General features: G+C 34.9%; 1 protein-coding gene across 2 annotated transcripts in view; it reads left to right on the top strand.

Moving 5' to 3' along the window:
* The window catches only part of LOC105220977 (uncharacterized), a 90,961-nt gene that overhangs the window by 51,693 nt on the left and 15,926 nt on the right, over positions 1 to 23,342 (top strand). For both annotated transcript variants that reach the window (XM_011197575.3, XM_054228884.1), the window contains exon 3: positions 6,683 to 6,747. The gene's annotated coding sequence lies outside the window, so the exon portion shown is untranslated. The remainder of the gene's footprint in view (positions 1 to 6,682; positions 6,748 to 23,342) is intronic.

Raw genomic sequence — 23,342 nt, 5'->3', positions numbered from 1 at the left:
TGTTGCATGAAGTGAACGGCGGTATCCCATAGGCATTGACGCCCGTATCACTGGCTATGAGTTGGCAAATTAATTCGCACTTTGGCCGCTGCATAGCTAATCGCAGCAACGAATCGATATTGAACATTTAACAATTGTGCTTTTCAAATTAATTTGCCGCTTGACGCTAAATTCTAGTTATATTTTAAATTTAAGTTTGGCTAAGTCACTTTAGCAGCGCGTATATTTGCAGCTGGGCGCGCACAGCCTACCGCATTGCAGCTTCCGCCATGAGTTAGCCTCTACTTTAGCCAATTTAGCTGCGAGGTAGTCAATAAAGTTGCCACTTCATTTGTGGCAACAACAAATTATGCGACTGTTGCCGCGTCACCCGCACGCAGCGCTTCTGGCGGCAGCAAACAATCCGAAAGTGCCGGCATATTTCCTCTTCCTGCCACAAACGCACACCAAGGCGCAAACGAACGGACAACCAAATTGCCACAAATGTTAGTTCACATGCGAGTTGAGTGCCATGCTGCCCGGCCACAAATATGTGTTGTACGTACAGCTTAACAGCTAGATAGACAGTTAGTCCGTCAGACAGCCAATGCTGGCTGGTGCTTTTGGCTTTGTGGCAACAAATGTGTAATGCACAAATAATTGGCAACAGGTGGCAGCCGCAAGTGCAATGCAATGCAATGCCGTTTCGTTGCCAATGCGGTGCGAATGTTTGTGCCACATGCAGCTACAGTTATTGCTAAGTGACCGTGCGATTGGCGTGGTGGTGCTTGTAGGAGGCAGTCTGCAGTCTGTGGCAAGTTGTCCGTTTGTGTTTGTGTGGCACGCAGTGTGGTCGCCGCTCGCCAAAGCCAAAGCATTTATGTAGCTGTACATACGCAAAGCCATGCTTGACACACCAAACGAACAAGCAAACACACGCACACACGTAAATGGCAACATAGCTGTGCTTCGTAGTGTGGCAATCAGCACAGCCATTTGCCGGGCATGCAGCCTCCCGCATCAGCTCCATAATAGCGGAAAAGGCTAATAAAGCAAGTTGCCTGGCAGAGACGTTTAGTCGTGTGGTCAGTTAGTTTGTCGGTCATTTGCGAAATTGTTGTTTCCCGCCTTAGTTGTGGTGTTGTTGCAAGTGTGGCATGCAAATACCGGCATGCAAGCGCTTGTTGTTATTGTTGCATGTATTTTGTACTTTTGGCACTCGGCATTGTCACTTGTGTTTTTGTTAGTTGTTGTTGCTATAATGTCGCCGTTGTCAGAGATAATGCAACACAAGTTGTTGCAATGCAGTTATTTTAACACTGCAACATTCAACTTTTTTTGTGGCATGTAAGTGCTTTTAAAATATGCTTTAGTGGTTGTTGCTATTTTTGTTACTTTGTTTACACATGTACATTTGTTAGTTGGAGATTGTTACACGCTTTTTTGTTATTGTTGTTGTTGTGTGTGTGTATGTGGCATGTGGCACGTTTGCGTGTTTGCCACATTCTCCAGCCAAAGCGTTCAAATCAATGTTCGACATTATAATTACGACAACAAGCCAGGTGATCGTATTGGCGGGCGACAAGCGATTTGTCGGCTAAGTTAAGTGGGTTGCCACATCAAAAAAGAAATTAAAAATTAAATAAATTCTCGAGAATTGTGGTGAAAAATAAAAATTAATTATTTAAGAAAATAGCTATGAATTGCTAAGTAGCAAATGTGTAGTAAAAGAGTTGTGATGTTAAAAAATAAAAGATAAATATAAAAAAAAAAATTTGTCTGTTAACAAAAAAATATTTTTTCTGGTTGTAATTAAAAAAAAATAATAGAAAATTGCATTAGTATAAAATAACTTTCGAAAACACTTATTCTAATAATTCTAATTCGAAAAAATTATTAAATAGAGTTACCACCTTCATGAAAAAAATCATTAAAAAAGTTAATTGGTTATAAATAATGAATGGTCTCTGTTACTAACGTATGTATAATTTTTGGAAAATCAAAAATATTTTGATGTAGAGTTGCCATATTTATATATTTTTAGAATAAATTTTTATTTCAATAATTTTATAAAAAACATATCACATTCTTAATACAAATTTGTCATCCTAAGTCTGGCGCTATTTAGAAATTTTATTTAATAAAAAATATATTTATATAAAACTAATTTTTTGTTTTCAAAATGTTGCGTATACGCCATGGCACCTATCTCTAGTATATTAGTCCTGACTCACCTACGATCGTACAACAGCTGTTACGGTCCATAGTTAAGCTAACTAAATTTGCATATTATCAAAGAAAACAATAACAACAAAAAAAAATAGAAAAATCCGCAACAACAACAACCACACCAACTATTCAACAAAATGAGTAATGCATAATGTAAGCAAATTTAAGCAAACAGTGGCAATAATATTTAACAAATGTCAACTGTTAATTGTTTGTTTGCATTAATTTACCATTTTTGTCGCAGCGCTAATGATGCACTGAGGCAGCATCTGCTCACCTGCAACGAGATGCAATAATTTGCATAAATGCATGCCATTTGCAGAATAATAGTGAACGAAAATGTAGCTAAGTTGAATATTATTGCGAAATAAATTTAAACAAATGGCAAACCGCAAATTACCGGCTTGACCAAAAATGGTTGTGGCACGAACACAGGCGCCCTGTCACATGCGATCGTATTGCAATAAACAAATGACAATTGCAGCGTTTAGTCGTGCTGTCTGTCAGCAGTGCTTGACACTGTCAACGCTTATTGTCATTAAAAAGTCGTAAGTCAACAGTGATGAGTTTTGCAAATGATGCGGAGCGCGGGTTGTGAATGATAAACGATGCTGTGGTAATGATTGTGCAAGCGAAAGTGTTGAAGGAGGGAGAGAGGAAGGAAAGAAGCGCGGAATGTTATATGTTGGAGTGGGAGTGTAGTATTCGGTTTGTTGTTGTTTTTGTTGTTGTTTAATTTTTTGTATATTTTTTTTGTTGTTGTTATTATTTTTAATTTTTTATTTTTTTTGTAATTTTTTTTTTTTTTTTTTTTTGTTGTTGTTGCTTATAATTAAAACACTTGACAGTGTCTCTACTGTTTGCCAACCACAATCGGTTGTGTGGATTCGCGCCACACACAGTCACACATATGTGAAGTATCTGCAACTAAGCGCTACCCGGTGCTCGCCGCGCACTTATTTGTGTTAACCGCTGATTTATAACTAATGAAATGCAAACTGTGCCATTAGAATCATTAAAATGAATTTATTAGCCAAAGTGCAAATTAAGCGCAGTCATCTGTGCAAATGTCACGGCACATACATAAGCTTCTTAGATGACTGTATGCCTATATGTATGTATGTGTATATGTAGAAAATTGTATGAATGTGTGCCTATGAGAATATTTGAGTAGCAAATGCTTTTGATGCGATGAATTATTGCATGCGCTGATCATTAGAATTTAATTTAAATTATTTATTTATTTATTTAAATGTACATATATGTCTTTGTGGCACGGTAATTAAATGAACTGACATTTTTTTAATTTATTTAATTAAAATATTTTTCAAATTTTTTAATATTAAAGTAATTTTTTTCATATTTTTTATTATTTCTGCATTTTATTTTTTTAAATCCTTTATATTTTTTATAAATTTTTTTTAAATATTTTTTTTTATATAATTTAAATATTTTTTTAATTTTTTTTTAATATTAAAGTAATTTTTTTTCATATTTTTTATTATTTCTGCATTTTATTTTTTTAAATCCTTTATATTTTTTATATATTTTTTTTTAAATATTTATTTAATGTTTATTATTATTTTTTAATTTGTTCATTAATATTTTATTTATATATTTTTTTTATTTTTTTAATATTTACTTAATATTTTTTATTCGCTTTTTCTGTTTATGAAGTTTTAGGATATAATTTTTTTTTTTTTAATTTTTTTCTTCAACTTTTTTCACTTCGCCTTCATCTTAATTCGCTCGCACCTTAAATGGCACGAAATGTCACGCAAATGTCACAGTGTAGTTTCAATCGACATTATGCTACAATTATATTTGTTATTGCTGTTTGTGTACTTTATTTAATGAGCTCAAAAGTAGTAGCAACACTAACAAATATGGCGAGCAGTTGCCACTTTTTTCACACCTTTAATAAATCACTTAAATTGGTTGTAAGGAAACTAAGTTTTTGTGCGCCTAATTTCTAGTATCAGACATATGTATGTACATATATATGTACTATATTTAATAAACAGCCGCATACAGCTTTTATTGCCTTTAAAAACATTTGACGCCAAGCTACCAAAAATGGCTTTCGATTTCAGCCACTTTTTTTGAGTGTGACAATTGCTACAATTTTTCTTCACATTTTTTTTATTGAAAATGAAACTTGAAAATGAGAACACACACGCGTGTAATTAAGTGAAATAGAAATGAGGGAAACAAAATTATTATGAGTGAGTACTTACTTGAGATATAGTACAACAATATATGTATTAATGTGCTTATAATTTGTGGCACTCACTTTTTAACCGTACAAAACCAGCTTGGACATTTCGACATAATTTTGAAATTTTATAATTTTTTATTACCATTTTTCATTAGCTTGTTGGTTTACATAAACTTTTACTATTTAAATAACGAAAGCTCTACTAGGCCTACACAAATTTCTCTAAAGTGTAGTCCAAGCAAAAGCCTACATAATTTTAGGATCATAAAAAATCCTAAAATTTGTGTCTACTTTAAGTTAAATAAAATAATAATAATTATTTTTTATAATTTCCCTGCTTTTAAGCTCTACATTAAATGCGCTGCATTGTTGTTGACGTAAAAAACTTTGAACGATGCCATTGTTGTGACAAATTAGGCGAGGTCAGGCAGGTCGCGTTGTCTGTTGTATGAAATTGAATTGGCAATTAATTTTATTTATATAGAGTTGAGTTGCTTTTTAATATATTTTCTTACTTTTTTAAATCTTCTTTTTTTTATATTTTTCACATATTCGAGCTGAACTTAATGTTTTTGAATATTTTTATTGAGACTTCTAATGTGTTCAGAGAATGTCAGAGCTTGCAATGTATAATATAAATATTTTTCAGCGATTTGAGCCTATATTACGCTGTCTTTATAATTAGATAAAATTCAAAATGTGAAAATTTAATAATTACAATATTTTTCATGAGTATCATTTATTTGTTGATAAAATATATATAAGTTTTCATTCAATATTATTAGTATTTTTTTAATTTATGAAACTTTTTTATTTAAAATGTTTATTCAATATTTTTTTTTTTATTTTTACATACAAACACATGCTCAGCAACGCGTTTGTTTCTTAAGTCTTTCGCTCAAGCGCGTTGTTTCGTATATTCTGAAATAGCTGTAAGAAATTCAATGCTGCCACCCTCAAAATATCGAGTTGCACAAACACAAACAAACACGTTGCACACACGCTCTTTCAGGCATTCATTAATATTTCTAATTTCTAATTAGCGTTTGTTGGTTGGTTACTGGTGTATAGCGCTAAGCGGCAAACAATTTTGGTGGGCGTGTCTACATGTGCGTGTTTTTTGTTTTGTTGTTTTTTTTTTCGGCGGCTAACATGCAACAAGCTGTTGGGGAAACACTCAAACTAATTTGAACATAGATTTTCATATTTTTTATTAAAACTTTGGAGCTATTTGTAAGCGCTCATTGCTGCGGGGCGTTGTAGGCGTGCATACTCGCTTGTTGCTTTTCGCTATGCTAATGCACACCCACACTAATGCCTGCCGCTCTACTACATATGTATGTGTCTTTCTAACACCAGCGTTCAGCCCATTTCTACCAATTTGTATTTTGGTTTTTGCTTTCTTGCTTTTCATGCGTATTTTACGCCTCTTTTGGCTTACATTCTTCAGCGCGCTGGTTGGCCTATGCAGATCAGCGCTCCAAAAAAAGCATTTGTATTTCGCTTGTTCGTTCGTTTGTTAGCTAATTAAGAAAATTAAAGCGTTTAGCGCTAATGATTAATGACTTGCGCTCGCGTGCAATGCCCACACGAGTAGATTTTGCTTGGTTTATTTTGTGATTTTCTTAAATTGTTTGTTAAACGCCAATATTTTTTTTTTTTTTAGTTTTCTTAGAAATGTGTGGAGCAACAGATTTTGGGATTATTTTAAGCATGTTCGTGTATACAGAGTTTGTAAAGACTCTTGAGTGATTTTTAGTACTTTTATTTGCCAATAGTTGCTTTAAACTAAATGCTAATTTAAATAACGAGCTAATAGACATAGCTAAAGAGCTCTCACCTCATACTAAAGTAAATAACTTTAAGCAGTATAAATGATCCATATCAATTATTATGACAAAGAGTGTTGCCTACATTTTGGCTGATGAATTCAGTTTTTTTTTTGTTTTGCCAAAAACAAATTATTTTATATTTTTTACATATTCAGCGCTCTCATCTCATTATATATAGTGCATACTTCTCACTCAGTATATTGTCTTTATAATAAAATCCTTAGTAACAAGTTTTGCCTACATTTTGGCGCATACTACAATAATAAGAAAAATCAACAAAACAAATTTTAACTAAAAAAAAATACTTAAATACTACATAAATCACTGCACCGACCATAATTTACTTTATATACTCCACTTCTTTTATATTAATAAACTGACTCTTGCAATTACTAACTTATTTATTTTTCTCCTCTACTTGCAGCCAACGCAGCGCGTGCTGAAAATGCTGTAAGCAGCACAAATTTAAGCAAACTGCAAATAATTGTGGTAAGTAAACTAAAATTGCTAACTTAGAAATATTTGTATAATATAATTTTAATCAGCGCACAGTCTACCCACAAATACAAAAAACCACACTTTAAAAGGCAACTCTTGGCAAATTCCATGCGCGCTTGCCAAAAATGGCTGACGCATGCCAAACAACCTACTACGCCGGCCTAAAGTGTAACAAACGCGCGATTAATGTGTACCGTAGCAGCGATAAGGCAACGCGAACACCTCCATCATTAAAATATTTTAAGCGCACTTCGACTTATTAGCACGTTGCGCGCATCGTTGGCTTTATCATAAATGACGCGCCCAATTTTGACGCGTCGCCCGCATGTGTGCGCGCGCGTGCTCATTCGTCTCACACACAAATTTGTGTAATATGCAACGCGTCTATTTTCCGGCATCACTCAGCTGCGTGCCAAATATGCGCGCACGCATGCCACTAACACCGCTGCCACTGCGCGCGTTATCAGCACATACACAGAGTTGTTTGTCTAAGCTTTGGCAGTTAATCGCGCTGCTTACGCACTACCTGGCAGGCAATGTCATGACCATAAATGCGTCGGGCTTCATAAATCTTTCTTCCACTTTACGCTGACAATCAAGCAGCTAGCAGCTAGAGACTCTCCGCACACAACATATGTTTTCAGTGCGAACAAGTGCAGTGAGCGCTTGTCACTGTGACAGCTCATAACACTCGCGTCACAGCGCGTCGCGACGCTTGACCAAGTAGTGCTGCTGTTGTAAATAAAAGTTTAAATAACTGCAAACAAACAGCATCGCTATAACCTCCTGCTTAGACTGCTGCCAAGTAGGAGCAGGCGAGGCCAACCGGCGACAGGTAAGCGCATCAACGCTTCACTGATTGTTTTGCCTCGTCTCGACGAATGCAACAATCAAATTGCGCTGTGCTGCGAAAAGGCGAAAAATTCCATAGTCCACACCAAATACAGGCGTACAACATGGGCTTGCAGCGCTCAACTGCTGCCACTTTTCTATGCTGTCCGCCCGCCGCCACGTTGCTTTTGCTGCTATTAACGCTGCGACGCACCTTTCCTCGTTTGGACAGTTGATTCTAATCGCTGACTATGTCATTTTCAAGCACTCACACACACACACCCAGTAGCTCTGGTGTGTGTAGCGCGCGCCGTTGCTGTTGTGGCATGTCGATTTTTACATGTTTGTAACTCATGGCATGCCATAAGCGGCAGGCATGTGTTTTGTTTTTGCTCAGCACTGCTTCTATACTCGTTGATGCTATGCACAGATTAGTGACATCAAAATTTTACTGTTTAATTTTCAACTAATTGCAAATATTTGCAAAACTGCAAAAAACTGTGAAAATCACTTGTGACTATCGGTGTTCGCGAGCGGCGCATTGTAGTCAACAACAAATTGCCGCGCTAAATGCAGCTATCGAAAAATCATGAATTTATGGAATTGTGGCAAGTAGCTGTCATCCGTAGCGCTCGGAACACCATGCACCTAGTGCATCTTATCTACAACGACCCAACTATAAATGTAGTCATATGTGCTGGAATTGGCATATTTGCCGCTTGACCTTACAGTTGCGCGCTTGCAACGCGCACATTGAAAAAGTTGAAATAAAATCAACAAAATGCATTCACATTGAAAAAGTTGCACTGTTGACATGACTTGCCATTGAAAAATACGCTGCTGCCACAATGTTTTGGACAGATTGCCAGTTTTGTCAAACAACAACTAGTCGCTGTTATGATCGAACCGCGTTGCGGTGTAGTAATGCGACGATATGTTGTACATATAAATAGATAACTATAGCACTCAATGTATATATTTTAGCATTATTTTTTGCCATTTTATGTTGCTTACTGCAAATATGTATACTTTAAAGCACTTGACATTTTGTCGCATTGATTTTGATGACTTCAGACAATCGCAAACGAGATTGATTGCTTGTGACAGTTTCTAATTTTCCATGCAACGCTGTTGTGGCAGCCTCTCGCGCGCTGCACTCCTACACGCTAGCTGTCTCTTTCGCGCTCTCTCTCCCTCACTCTCTGTCTCTCTCTCTCACAATCGCCAGTGCGCTCTTTATTATAGCGCGCTCAGTTAGCTGTATATGTTGAGAGCATCGAAATTTGGTTTTTATTTGTAGACAATTTGACTTTTCTGTATGGAAACGTATATTTTAAAACGTCATCTTGAAGTTAAGCTACAATTTAGGTGCGTTAATTTTCATTACAAACATCTTGTTTGCTTTCAACTTTGACTGATTATCGCATGTGATTTTCCAATGTGACTATAATTTATTTTAAATATTTTTATAGTTAGCTATAATTAATTATCTCATAGTTTGTTAAGGTTTTAGGCGAAAATTGTCAAAACTGGATTTGTGGCTTCAAGCCAATTTTAAACTTGAGTATGCATTATAATAAATATTGAACCTTCTTATCATCAATAATAATAAATATCACATGAATATTTATTAAACATATTAAACATATTTCACTTAAAATGTTAATTATGCGATCTTATTGATGGTTTCATAATTTATTTATGATACTACTGCTGTTGTTAAGTTTAACTCGTTAAAACTTATTTAAAACTTCAATTTACATATTCGTTGAAAGTGCAAACATCAAGAGGGTGTTTATAAAAAATATTTTCAATCATAATTTAAGCATCTAAAATTAACAAATTATTAATGATTTAGGTAAAAATTGTAATTAGCGTGTTTTGTTTGCAATTGGTGTTAATTAATTGCTGTGATGCTCATAATTAAAAATTATAATTAATTAAATATCAAATATATTTTATATGACTTCTAAAACAAATAGCTGTTTAACAAATTAATAGATTTCTATACTTACATAAGACTTTAGGCGTGTTTAATAGGAATATTTGAGGTTAAGATTAGCTTATACTCCACTTACGCATAACTCAAATGTAATATTTTGGCCATATACTTTCTGGATGTGAATAATAATTTGTCATCGAGTTCCCAAGTACATTAAAAAAAATACTACAAACATTATAAAATATAAAAAAAATTTTGAACATTAAAAAAAAATTAAAAAAATACTCGCATGACTTTAATTTCACCATTTTTGGTGTTAAAGTGCGTTTAAGCAATTTTAAACTTTTTTTTTATTTTTTGTTCAGCACTTTTGCTGTTTTGCGTTTCAAAGCCTTCTCACCACAGACAAAAAAAAAAAAATAAAAAATAAAAATTAAATAAAAGTGAAATAGCAACGCTGCTAATAAAAATGTTTAGTGTCGACAAAGTAGCGAGCAGCGATTAAGGTCAAATGTGTGTAATTTGACTGGCAGCAACAACAACAAAAAGAATACAATGTGAACACATAAAAACAATAGCAATACCAACTTCGGCGCAACAACTTGACAACAACATTTAACAACTTTGGAGCATGCAAGAGACAAACACACACATTTAAAAAAGTGAACAACAACTTTTTGTTGTTTAACAAATTATTTCTTGAATTTACTTTTTTTATATGTACGTACTCAGTTTAGCTTTTTTTTTTGAGACTTAATTTCATTAATGTTACATTTTTAAGTAGCACAGCGCTAAAGCTCCTTGCGCCCGCTTCCTCTTTTTTTCCTCACTTTTGTTAATAAAATTATTTTATTTAAATGTTTTTACTTGCCACTGACGCGTAACAACAAATTTAACAAACAACAACACCAAAACTGCTGACGTCTGACAGTTGACAGTTGCTTAGCCCTGCGGCAACAATAACAGCAGCAACGTGAACATGAGTAGTTTACTTACTTTTTAACAGCGTCACCAGAAACACCAACCAACAGCAAACAACCCCATAACAACACGAACAATAGCAACAACAACCAGTCGCCAAAAACATTACAATTTTCATTCACACATAAATTAAATTGTAAGTACAACGTTTAATTGCTGTTTTTGTTGTCGCAATTTTTTTTTCGTTCTTGTGTGCAGACAATTTACATTTCACTTTGGCGTCAACAGGCGCGCAGAGTATAAGCAACAACACTGCGTGCAAATGCCCTCATTAAAGCGGCGCTTATGCTGATGTGACGGTTTTTTGTTGGTGGCGCCACATAGCGCTGGCTTTTGCCGACTGCAACGCTTCATTTTATTAATGATTTGCCTGCTTTGATTGATACATTTGAATGATGACGCTGCAGCGAGAAGTAGATTTATTAATAAGGCGGCGCTCTGTTGGCAATTATGAAATTTTTGTGAATCGATTTTAAATAACTGTAAATGTGGTATTGAATTTCACGATCTGTTTATATGCGTTACTGCAACCTTGGCAGAAATGTTGGACTCTGGTACATATGTAATGACGAAATATTAATGGGTGAGTGAGTTAAAGCTCGATGGGGGGTCTAAGAAATAAATTAGGACGTTAGTGAAAAAACTCGAAAAGAAAAATCTCATAACAGTTTGAGACCTTTAAAAAGGATTACGTTTCTTATTATACTAATCCTGCTCACTGGAATGTGAAGCATACATTTAGGCTACATGCAAATATGCGTCTAATTATAGACTAATTTTAATTAAATTAAAATAATACTCAGAAAATATATACGGTTTGAAGAACATAACAAAGAGAGTTAATCAGTGAGGGATAGATAAAATAAATAGGTTTTCGGTGAACGCAACAGAGAGTTTATCTATCTGCGCCTTTTAAGACAAAAAAATTGAGTATTGCCTACATTTAGGAAGAGATTGGATATATATCGGGTAAAAACAGAAATATAGAAGCGAACGAAAGAAAATACAGCGAAGAAACAAGGAATTCTACAAATATTTTGAACATATACAGTTAAATAATACACGGATAACTGTTAATTTACCGAACAAAAATTATGTGTTGCCTACATTTAGGATGATATTTACTGGATAATGGAAACAGGACCAACTTAGCAATCAAAATCAAATATACATAGCATTATTAAAATTATTTCTTCATATAAAGTTGCTTAAGTCATGGAGAATATAATTTACCGTAAAAAAATGAAGGGTTGCCTACCTCTAGGATGCAAATGAATAAAATTTGGATTACGGGCTTGCAATGTAGATTATAGAGGGGAAACATTCTTACACTGTTAACCTACTACTGATTATAAATTTTGCAATAGATCATATAACAATAACAATTTTATACATTGCAACATTCAATTACAATATCCGTTTGCTGTTTTATACCTTAAAAGCATAACGTTCTGCGGCAATTACTCTTAAGACACTCTTGCCATAAAGCGCAATAACACCAAATTATGCACTTCCCCTACTAAGGCCTACACTGGCCAACAGCTACTAACTCATAACAACTGTCTATATATTAATTATTGTGTTTAAATGGCACGCTTATTGTGCTAGTACATTATCGGCGTGCGGTCATCGCTGGCCAGCAACAAGCGCGCAGCGGCAGCGGCAGCGGCAGTTCAGCATGCCACAGCCAGCCAATACGCTATAAATGGACCGTAAACAAGTGGCTCACAAAGCCATAATCAACACACACATACAAATATAGTATTGCAGCCAGTGGCAGGCGGCAGACTGGCAGGCTACGAAATTGGCGATTGTACGGCAGGTTGGCTGGCGTGCTGCCTGCCTCAATGACCGCTTGATCGGCTGCAACTGTCGCCGGTAAGCAAATTTAGCGAATTCACCAAATTTGCCGCTGCGGCAGCTAACTTGCGATTATCGCAATTATGTTGTATTTGATATGCTAATTAATTTTGCGCAAAGCGCCCGTCTACTATGGCGACGTCTATGCAACACAGAGATGCCTCGGCGCGCAGGCGCGCACTGTCAATACGCTGCTTGTTTGCATGGCTTTTGTTGTTGCTCGTTGCCGCATTTCGTGTTCGCTCTTTATGGATAATGACATTTTTTGGCGGCAAGTAGCCGAAAATAATTTACTTTGTTGCGATTTTTATTGCTTTCGCTGTGGCTTTGTGGCAGTTCATTTAGGCGAATTAAACATTTTAATTTATGCAATCGGGATTTGGCGCTGTGATTTGCTGTTTCGCATTCGTTATTTATCGCTTTAGCTATGGCTGGCGGTGTTGGTGTTTTTGTAATTTTTTATATTTTATTTTTTTTTCGCACCCATTTGCAACGCAGGCATTTGCATATCCAAATTTGCTTATCGCCACAACATTTTGTTTGATCTTGGTTTTGTCATTAGGGTATTTCGTTTTGTGGTGCTTGTGTGTGGTTGTATGTTGCCATGTCTATGTTTATGTGTGCGTTTTGATTTGTCAGCCAATCACTACAAGTGTTAATTGACTTGTAATTTTACACCTATTCTGTGTTGGCTGAAATAATTTGGATTTGAGGTGGCAAGTAATTTATTTTTTGTTTATTTAGTTGGAGAAATATATATTTTTATTCATATTTATTCAGAAATAATTTCTATTCAAAGTTTTTAAGTTTTTTAATTTTTTCATATTATTTCTACTCATATTTTAGTTTATTTTATTTTTTATTTTATTTTATTTTATTTTATTTTATTTTATTTTATTTTATTTTATTTTATTTTATTTTATTTTATTTTATTTTATATTATTTTATTTTATTTATTTTATTTTATTTTATTTTATTTTATTTTACTTTATTTTATTTTATTTTATTTTATTTTATTTTATTTTATTTTATTTTATTTTATTTTATTTTATTTTATTTTATTTTATTTTATTTTATTTTATTTTATTTTATTTTATTTTATATTATTTTATTTTATTTTATTTTATTTTATTTTATTTTATTTTATTTTATTTTATTTTATTTTATTTTATTTTATTTTATTTTATTTTATTTTATTTTATTTTATTTTATATTATTTTATTTTATTTTATTTTATTTTATTTTTGTGGTACTTAAGGCGCAATTTATTAAAAAAAAAAATTAAATGTTTTTATTTTTTTTTTCACTTACATTTCGCAATTTAATGTCTACCTTCCGCTGGCTAATAAACATTTGCGACTTCATTTAAATTTCAAATAGATTTTTGCGGTCGACAACCGACTAGGGAAATGCTATATATACTCATATAATATATGTACCAAGTATATACATATGCATGTACATAGCTATAAGTAAGTAAATATGTGCATACGCACTTAGGTTGAGTGACAACTTGCACTTAAACAAATCAAATTTTGCGGTCAAATACTTTGTAATGCCATTTCACCATTTCCATGTACATAGATGACTATATAACATATATGTATATAAGTATATAAACAAGCAAATGCAAAAATTACGCAAAAATAACGAAAGTGCTAGAACAACAATTATAGCGACGGGAAAACGCACACATATATATATACATACAACAACAATAAAAAATCGCTAAATTCACTCGAACACATACACTCGACGCTGATAGACGCAAAGCGGACATTGAAATCACTTGTACCATTAGCGTTATTGTCTTCCACTGGCGACACACTGCCACAGCATAGCTGCCACAAACAAATCTGTTAAAGCGTTGTGCTTAATAATCTATTTAAAGACAATGTTGCGGTGCAAAATCTTGATTTCAGTCAGAAACTATTGATTTTATTGCCATTTGAATGGGGTGACAGCAACCGCAACGGCAGCAGCGAGACAGGTATAACCTTGTTGCATGCCACATACTATATATCTGTTGTTGTTGTCTGAGCTGCTGATTGCCGTCGTCTACAGTTACAGCTTGCATTTGAATTTGCCACTTGTTGGTTGAGTGCAAGTTGCACGAACGCACACCACATTGCAGTCGAGACGCACGTTGGCTTGTGGCTTTTGTTTTAATGCGGGTGTTTTGCAGCTGAGTTGACATTATTTGCCTTTCGCTTTGCTTGCGGCCAACCAGTTGTCACTTGGCCGCCGCTGCTGCTGCTGCTGCTGTTGCTGTGGCCACTATAAACCCTCTAATCGTACGCAAGCTGCCACACAGACCCCACTCCACCACTTTGTTTGACAGTTGCCTGGCTTGTCGTTTACACTCACACACACACACACACTCGGTCCGCGCCAACGCGTACGCTTCGAACCCGATAATTAATGCGGGAGCTATGCGTTGTGTGCTCTTGCAGCTGTCTGGGTTTTGCGAAATTATGGCCGCAACATAAGATTTCGCTTAGCAAATAAAATTCCATTTTATTGCTTTGCGGTTTTGCATTTGAAACGCTGTTGGTTGCATGTTAGTGCACAACAACAACAATAAACGCGGGCAACAAGTAGCCACCATACCAAGGACGGCAGCGCATGGGCGGCGGCATGTGAGAGTGTGGGAAAATGCACCGCGACCGCAAGGTGCGTCTGTCAAGTGATTTAATATGCCACAGCGGTCGAAAGCAGGACGCAAGCACACACGCAAAGGAGGACAGCGCGCACAAGCAACTCTACTTATATGTAAATATATATAAATGCATATCCCAGTAGAGCGGTGGTGCGCGCGGCAGCTGAGACGCTTAAGCGCGCTTGCAACATTCGCTAAATAAACAGGAAAACCGCAAAATAGCAGCACTGGCGCACACTTGTGCAGTCATAAATTCATTTAAATAACAACAAAAACAACAACAATAAGGCTATATGAATGCTGTATATTTGTAGGCATATTCAAATATGTGTCTTTGTAGGAGTTCAAGGAATAGTCAGCATGCCAAAGGCAGATCCTTATCACTGAGCGCAGACAGTGCAATGCGCTGACAGTGTTTACATATCTATAATATATATATACAAAAATATATAGTTATGTCTCGTATATATATATATTCAGCGCACTCGTTGATCACTGGCCCGCGCGGAAGTGTTGTTGTTTTGCTGCCGCGCTAATATGTGGCGGTGACAAACAGAGTGCAACATCTTGATTAGCATCGCGATGGCGGGAGCTGACAACTGCGCGGTACATAACACGTTGCAACAATATATTTTCACTGCTCAATTGCCAAAAGTAGCAAATTTAAATTTTTTTAAATAAAATTTTATTTCTTTTTTTACGCGCTTTCCTTGAAATACTCAGATTTCCGTGTTGCAAAAGAATTTATGCTTAAAAATGCATGTATTTAAAGTAAATAATATTTATTTAGCTGTTTTAGAGGTTTATATGTTATATAAAAGCCATTTTCGATGCATTTGACGGCAATTTGCAAGCGAAAAATTATGCCGCTAGGTGGCGCGAGCGTCAAATTCTTAGTAAAATCTTATTTATGACTCAATTTGGCTCATTTTTGATATATATATTGATAGAGAAAGGGAACTAAACTTCCAAAAAAATTATTTCACTAGAAGGCGCTGAGGTCAATGTATGGAAAAAGCATTAGAATAATGATGTAGGTTCAGAGTAAGGGAATTCCTTACGAGCAAGAACTTCTCAGTTCCAATGAATGGTGGAACCACGACTACCGCGGCTGGATGAATTATATATTAAAAAACATCGTGTTTAATTCTTTAAATTTTGAAAGTTAATTTTCTGCCATTCTGAATTTACAATAATGCCCATCACATGATGTCCTTCACAAAAACACACTCATATAAGCAACCTCACACATATTTCCCTTCACCACAACCGCGCGCTGTCACATTGATTTCCTACGCCAACGATTTTTTTTGCTTGCAACACTTGCTTAAATGAGCTTTTATGTAATGCCAGCAATTTGTAAAGTAGAACAACAACAACACTAACAACAACAAGAGCAATAGCAATTTGAACAACATGAAAACGACACGGCACCACATGCTGATAAGGATCACCCTTCGGCGCATTCCACATGCCAAGCGGCGGCGGCGGCGGCGCGGTTGTGAAGTGTTGCCAACTGCAGACACATACTATAACTGCATGTGAGCAAACGCTTGCATGCTTGTGATTTTTTTCATATAAGTAGCCATAAGTTGTTGTTGTTGTATTGCTGTAGGTGCTGCTCTTCATGCACATGTCCACCAGTGTCAGTTGTTGGCGGCGTTGGCGGTGTTGGTGTTGCTGCTGCTGGCGCGTCATTTGCCTGCCGCATGTGTTTGTGCGTTGCAAAAACAAAACAACAAATTTCATTCTTTCATTTTCGGATTTTTACATGAAAAATATTCCGTTGCCGCTTTCACTGCGCTGTGGCACATTCAACATTTCTTTAATACAATTATTTTTTTGTTTTTGTTTTTATTTTTGCTGCACATTTCATTTTTAAATTTCAAAATGCAAGAATTCGCAATTTTCGAACGTTGCCAAAAATGCAACAACATGCACGAACAGCAACAACAACAACTTATCAAAATTTCATAATCTAAATTGCAATTTTTGCTTGCATCAAAACGTTGCAAGACAAGCCATTTCACCTGCTTTTGCCCATGCGAAAATAAATGAAATTTAAGTATTTCATTTACAATAATTGGGTAGGAAGAAGAAGCAGCAGAAAGAGAAGACTGCAAAGCAAATGAAGGTGAACATCAAAAGAGTCAAATCGTTGGCAGCGGGTGTTTGGGGGCGTCATGCGGCGCAGTGAAAAGCATGAGATATGAATTATTAGCACATAAATATCTGAAAATAAATATAGCGACATTAGGGTGGGTCTTAAATGCGGGATACAACTTTTGTATTTTTTTAACTTTTTTAAATTTTAATTTAACAGTTATAATCGATATATTTATGAAAACAAAAACAACTTTCAATTTTGTATATAATTGCAAACAGTCAAAAATTATTAAATTGGGTCAAAGGTCAAATTAATCCAACATTTTTCATTCGAGCTCATAATTTTATAAACGGTGTGTGATAAATTCGACAATAATGATGTCAATTTCGTATTAAAGTTAAAAAATATATCGATCCCTTCGGTCCAAAAAAATATTTTTGAATTTTTACCAACTTGCAACATAAATCGAGACTAAAACTAAAACTTATATGTAATCTATTCGTCTATTATATATTTGATTAAGAGAGCGAAACTGATTGTTAATCACAATTTTATTAATTTTAAGTACCACCCTAATGTTATATAAAATAATATATGAATATGTGCCTGGTTATGCATACCGTTTGTGTAAGCAGTGAAAGAAAGTTCTTGCCCAACGACGGAGGCGGTTGATTTGTGCCGCTTGATAAGCCAGCCAGTCAGCTTTTTAAATGCTTCACAACCTGACTGCCTTTGGTGGATGCAAGCATTGGGGGCGTACGCGTAATTTACGCAAATGGGCAGTGGCAGCGGCGTAATTTAAGTAAAAGAAATTATGCTGCGACTCATTAAAAGCGAACAGTTCAATGCAACGGCAAACGGTGCATGTTGTACTTGTCAATAAGATAAGAAGAGGACCTCAAAGAGACTCAGATATACTTTAAAGCAACTAAAAGGAGAAAACAAAATAAAAATTACATATAAATTAAGAGCTGCTAAATTTTCAAAAATTACAACAAAAACAATTGCTGCAAAAATTAGAAAGGCCAAAATCACATTTTGAACGCTCAAGGCGCAGCTTAGGTTAAAAATTTGTGGACTGAGCGCTCAACTTGCAAGCAAAAAAACGCGAAAAATTAAAATTTAACCGCAACTCTTCTACGCATTTGTGACTAAAGCAACTCGCGTAATAAAATATATTTTGAAACATTTGTTGTTGTTTTTTGAATGTTCGACGCGTTTTGCCTAATGATGATTGCCAGAGCCCCCAAAGGTTAACATTTTAAGTAATTCGCCCTAAAGCACCAGCAGCCAGAAAGTCAAAGACACAACAACACACTAGTATACATATACTTAAGCACAACAACAACTTAGTTAGCAACAAAAAAAGAGTTTTAGTAGCAAATGAACGCACTTGCGTAAAGCCTTCGGAAGGCGGACAGTACGTTGGTAGGTGGCGGTCAACGGTCGACGAACGGTGGACGACGTCGGGGTAATCGGTGATCGAATGTCTGAGAGCGACTAACAGCTAGACCAGACATATAATTAGCATAAAATGAGGAGCTTAGCTGAGGCTTAAGCTGGCACTGTTGCTTAATATTGCTGTGAGTAAGCGGCGAAACAGTGTTTTTAGAGGGGACTATTTTAGAGTCAAGTCAAAAAATGTGCGAATTTAAAAAAAAAAACAACAACAAAGATTAAATTGATATTCATTTGAGAAAAAATACAAAACTGTGCTAATGCTCAACAAAGTGTGTTCGTTCTTTTTTTCTACCTATGTCTCGCATTATTTTTCGGTTTTTTTTGTTGCTTTTGGGTTTTATTTATTTTACATTGCCTAAATGCGGCAATTAGGCACACAAATTGCCGTCAACTGTAATCGTTGTGGCAATTAATAAAGATTTTTAATTAATGTTGCACGTTGTTCGAGACAAAGTTGGTAATTTGTTGTTGTTGTTTGCTGGTAAATTTGTAATTTAAATAATATTGTGCTGAGTATTTGAGGTTTGAGGCTGAGATATTTTGAGTGGTAGAACTGATTAGATTTAGATATCGTTATTTTTAATTATTTTAAGAAGGAGAATATATAATATACAGTAATAAAGTTATAAATAAATTAAAAGAATTAAAAAAATATATAAAAATAAAAATATAATAAAATAAAATAAAATAAATTAAAATAAAATAAAATAAAATAAAATAAAATAAAATAAAATAAAATAAAATAAAATAAAATAAAATAAAATAAAATAAAATAAAATAAAATAAAATAAAATAAAATAAAATAAAATAAAATAAAACAGAAAAACATATAATTTTTATTTAAACCAAACCATAACCATAGAAATTCTTAAATCTAAAATTTCTTAAAAATAAATAACAAAAAAATAGTGCTTTGTTGTGGTTATTTCAACTACAACTCCGCAATTGCCGCTTGCCATGCAACACTTGCATTTTTCAGTAACACTAGCTGCCAACTACAGTTAAGCTTTTTAAATAACTACATATACAACAATAAAGAAAAAACAGATAACACCACAACAACAACAGCTTGCAAGTGGATAATTTCATATAATATCAATTTCCTGCAACTTTTTTCGCCAAACGACGTTGCTGATTATTGTTGGACATTGTTGTTGCAACTGACGCAGCAACGCAATCGCCGCCTACTTTTTGCGTGTTGTTGTAAATAACTTGACTGCATGTTGCAGTTGTGGCCGCTGCAGCGCTGCTGCTGCTACTGTTGAGCGCTATTTGTGCACTTTTTATTATTTAATGTTGTTGTTGTTGTTGCTGTTTTTCTCCATTGTTGCCTTTGTGGCAAGTGAACTGTATATGTGCAGAAATTACAACCAAATTCAATTGTAAATGCAGTTTATCTCTGCTGCCATAGAGGCGGATCAGTGGCAGCAGCAACACGAAAATGCGTTGCTCCTGTTGCTGTTGTTATTGGTGCCGCTGTTTTAACTGCAATCATGTTGCACATTTTTCTGCAGCCACTTGCTGCCACTTTTTATACTCATTTACTGTTTTTTGTATTTTTTTCTTTCAAGTAGTTTGTATGTTCCAGTTGTTGCTGCTTTTGTTGTTGTATACATTTCAATGCATACTTTTTTGTGTGTGCGGCAGTCGATTGTAATTATTTTCGCAATATAGCCGTATGGCCTGTTGCAATGCGGTGGCTGCAACTTGGTCAACAGATACAACAGCAGCAACAACAACAAAGGCAATAACACAAACAAAAACAATAAGTGGCAAGCGCGTAAGAAAAGGCACACAGCGGAAAAAAACGAAATAAAAACGAATATACCAAAATGGGCAACAAGAGTCACAACCAACTTCCGTTCGCAAATTGCGCTGCACCACAACAACAACAGCAACTACTGTGAGGCACCATTTTTTTTTGTTTTTTGTGCTGCAATTGGTCCGTCGCAGCGTGGTGGCGTGTACTGTATGCCGGCCTATGCGACGTGCCACCGTCGCCGCCAACACCGTACGGCATCATTTTCTTGCTTGCCACAACCGCATTTGCCGCCGGTAGCAAAAAGCATTGCGTGATCAAAGTCAATTTAGCAAGCGAAAATTTAACGTGCCAGCCATTACTGGCTGGCTTGTTGCAACAGTTGTGCTACTGCTATCGCTGTTGTTCTTATTGTTGTTGTTTGCATACGATTGTTATTACATGCATGCAACAGCGCCCCAACATGCGTACGCAGGCGACTTCGAAATGATCCTGTCGTCATCTGTTGCAATGCCGCACTTAATATCGACCTTGTTGTTGTTGCACATTTAGCTAGGCCTTACGGTAGTGATCACGCCAACCAACCAACCGACTGACCAACTGTGCCGGCATTCATTCAATTGGAGCACAAGATGCCACACTTGCCACACAGCTACTGCCACTCAAGCATTTTCATGCCACTTTACTAGCCATTTTTGTTATTGTTGTTGCTGCCACTATTCGGTAGCCGCTTTGTGTTGGCAGCGATAGTTTTCTGCTAAATTAAACCATTGCAATGCTGTTATTAAGCGCGAGCCGACGAGATTAGCATGTTGCAGGCGCCGCCAGTGTACGTGCCACAAACGCAGCGCGCACAAAGTGCAAACGGCAACTGGTGTAGCATGCACTATCTGGTTGGTGTTGGTGGTGGCGCAATACCGACTAAATTAAATAAGCCGTGGCAGGATCAAGCGCAGCTGGCCGGCGGCCATAGCCGAGGTAGTGGCGCAGCTAGACGTTGCTCCCATGGCTTCAACTAGTGGCTTTTATTAATTTTACTGCATTTATTTGTGCTCTGGCCGGTGTTTGCGTGCAACTGGGTCGCCATGCCGCGCTCAACTTGCAAGTTGCAAGGGTGTAAAGTGCGCGCGCATGCTGCAACATTCTCATAACTGCTGCCCTACAATTGCAACAAAATAGTTAGCAAAGTACTTGAACTGCTTGCGGCAATAAGCGCTGCTCGCCACACCGGCTAATATTGATTAAAGCGCAGCGCTTAGGATTAGCGCGGCGCCAGTGCGTTAATTTCACGGCAATTGCCTGCTTTTTCAGCATTAGCGCCCGCCGTCGCAGCGTGGCCCTCTACGCGCATTCATTACTATTAGACAATACTTAAGTAATGCTCATGAATTTATCGCCTGCGCGTTGGTCGCGCATAAAAATCTCATGTTTATGGCCATTTGATAGCAATTGTAGCTACTGTGGCAAATGCGCGGCGGCTTGCATTTATGAAAAAAAAAAAAAAATTATTGCGAAAAATGTTTCCACGATTCTATGCGCTAATAGTGGAAAATTATATTAAAGTGTAACAGCGGGTAGAGTAAATATGTTAATTTACAATAATTGTTAGGCAAATTATGGCGCTTTTAGTGCGTCACACCGCTTCTCGTATGCTAAATTGCTGAATGCATTGTAATTGATAAAAAATGGAAAAAACGCTTTAGAAAATCGCACTAGTGCTAATCTGTGTAAATGCGGAAGCAAGTGGGTTTCCTACTTTTTTTTGCAGGGGATTTTTCACTTAATATATTTCTTAGAACTATATGGCTTAAATTGTGATTTATAAAATATGTTTTTATATAGAAATAAAAATAATTTAAATTATTAATAAAAAATATATAAGATAATATATATATAATTCATAATTATTTTAAATTCGTTAAATGTGGAAAGTAAATTAAATTAAAAAATTAAAAAAAAAAAATTATAAAAAAAATATTTTACATTAAAAAATTTTTTTTTGTCTTGAAACTATAAAAAAATGAAGAAAAGTTTATAAGGAAAAAAAACAGTGAAAAAATAATTTTGGAAATTTTTAAAATAATTAAAAAAAAATAAGTAAAAGTTAGAAATCGATTTAAAATTACATTTATCTATAGAATTCATATGTATTTTTTAATTGTTTTTGTATTTTTCCAAATATTTCAAAATTGTAGAAAGTAAATTTTTTGACAAATGTTAAAGAATTTAAAATTTCTATATACATTAGCTTTCTTTGAAATATCACGTTCAGTAATTATTAAACCTCAACAAGCACTCAGAATCATATATTTGAAACGGAAATTATTTGAACTTTAACACAAAACATTATTTTTTATGGACAAACAAGGGCTATATTGTCATAATAATATTGAATAGGAAAATTTTATAATTATAAACAGATTGGGTTTCAATATAGTATAATAATCAACAGCTATAAAAAATTTAATTACTAATATTATAAAACCCTAACATTATATAGCCCTAAGTATAACAAATGTGAGGAAAAAATATTTTTACAGCAAAAAAAATTGCATATATATTTTTGTATGTATTATACAAATTATTTCCTTCATTTTTTTAGTATCAATATTATAAAAATTCTATAAATTAATTTAAAAATAAAAATAAATTTATTTTCCGTCATCAATATTTTGTAATGAGGCTACTAGCGCTACTGAAGCGTCAAACAAATAATTCAATAACACCACTTTGACCTTAAATTATTATAAGCCACATATAAACAACAATCATACACAAATAAATATCACTGTATACAAGTTTGACATGTTGTAAAGCCCTTAACCTTTTTTTACAGTTTCCTTCAATTATTTTCATTCATTGTTGCAAACGATTTTAGCAAAAAGCTTTTAAATTAAAAAAAATTATAAAAAAATAATACCTAACCCAGACTGAACCCAATCAATCAATCGCACACATGGCTTATTGCCTGAAGGCGAAGAAGTTT

The sequence above is a fragment of the Zeugodacus cucurbitae genome, chromosome 4 (assembly GCF_028554725.1).
Source record: "Zeugodacus cucurbitae isolate PBARC_wt_2022May chromosome 4, idZeuCucr1.2, whole genome shotgun sequence".
In the NCBI taxonomy this organism is placed as follows: Eukaryota; Metazoa; Arthropoda; class Insecta; order Diptera; family Tephritidae; genus Zeugodacus; species Zeugodacus cucurbitae.
Note: the sequence above shows the minus strand (reverse complement) of the source record. Positions and strands in the feature narration are given on the sequence as shown.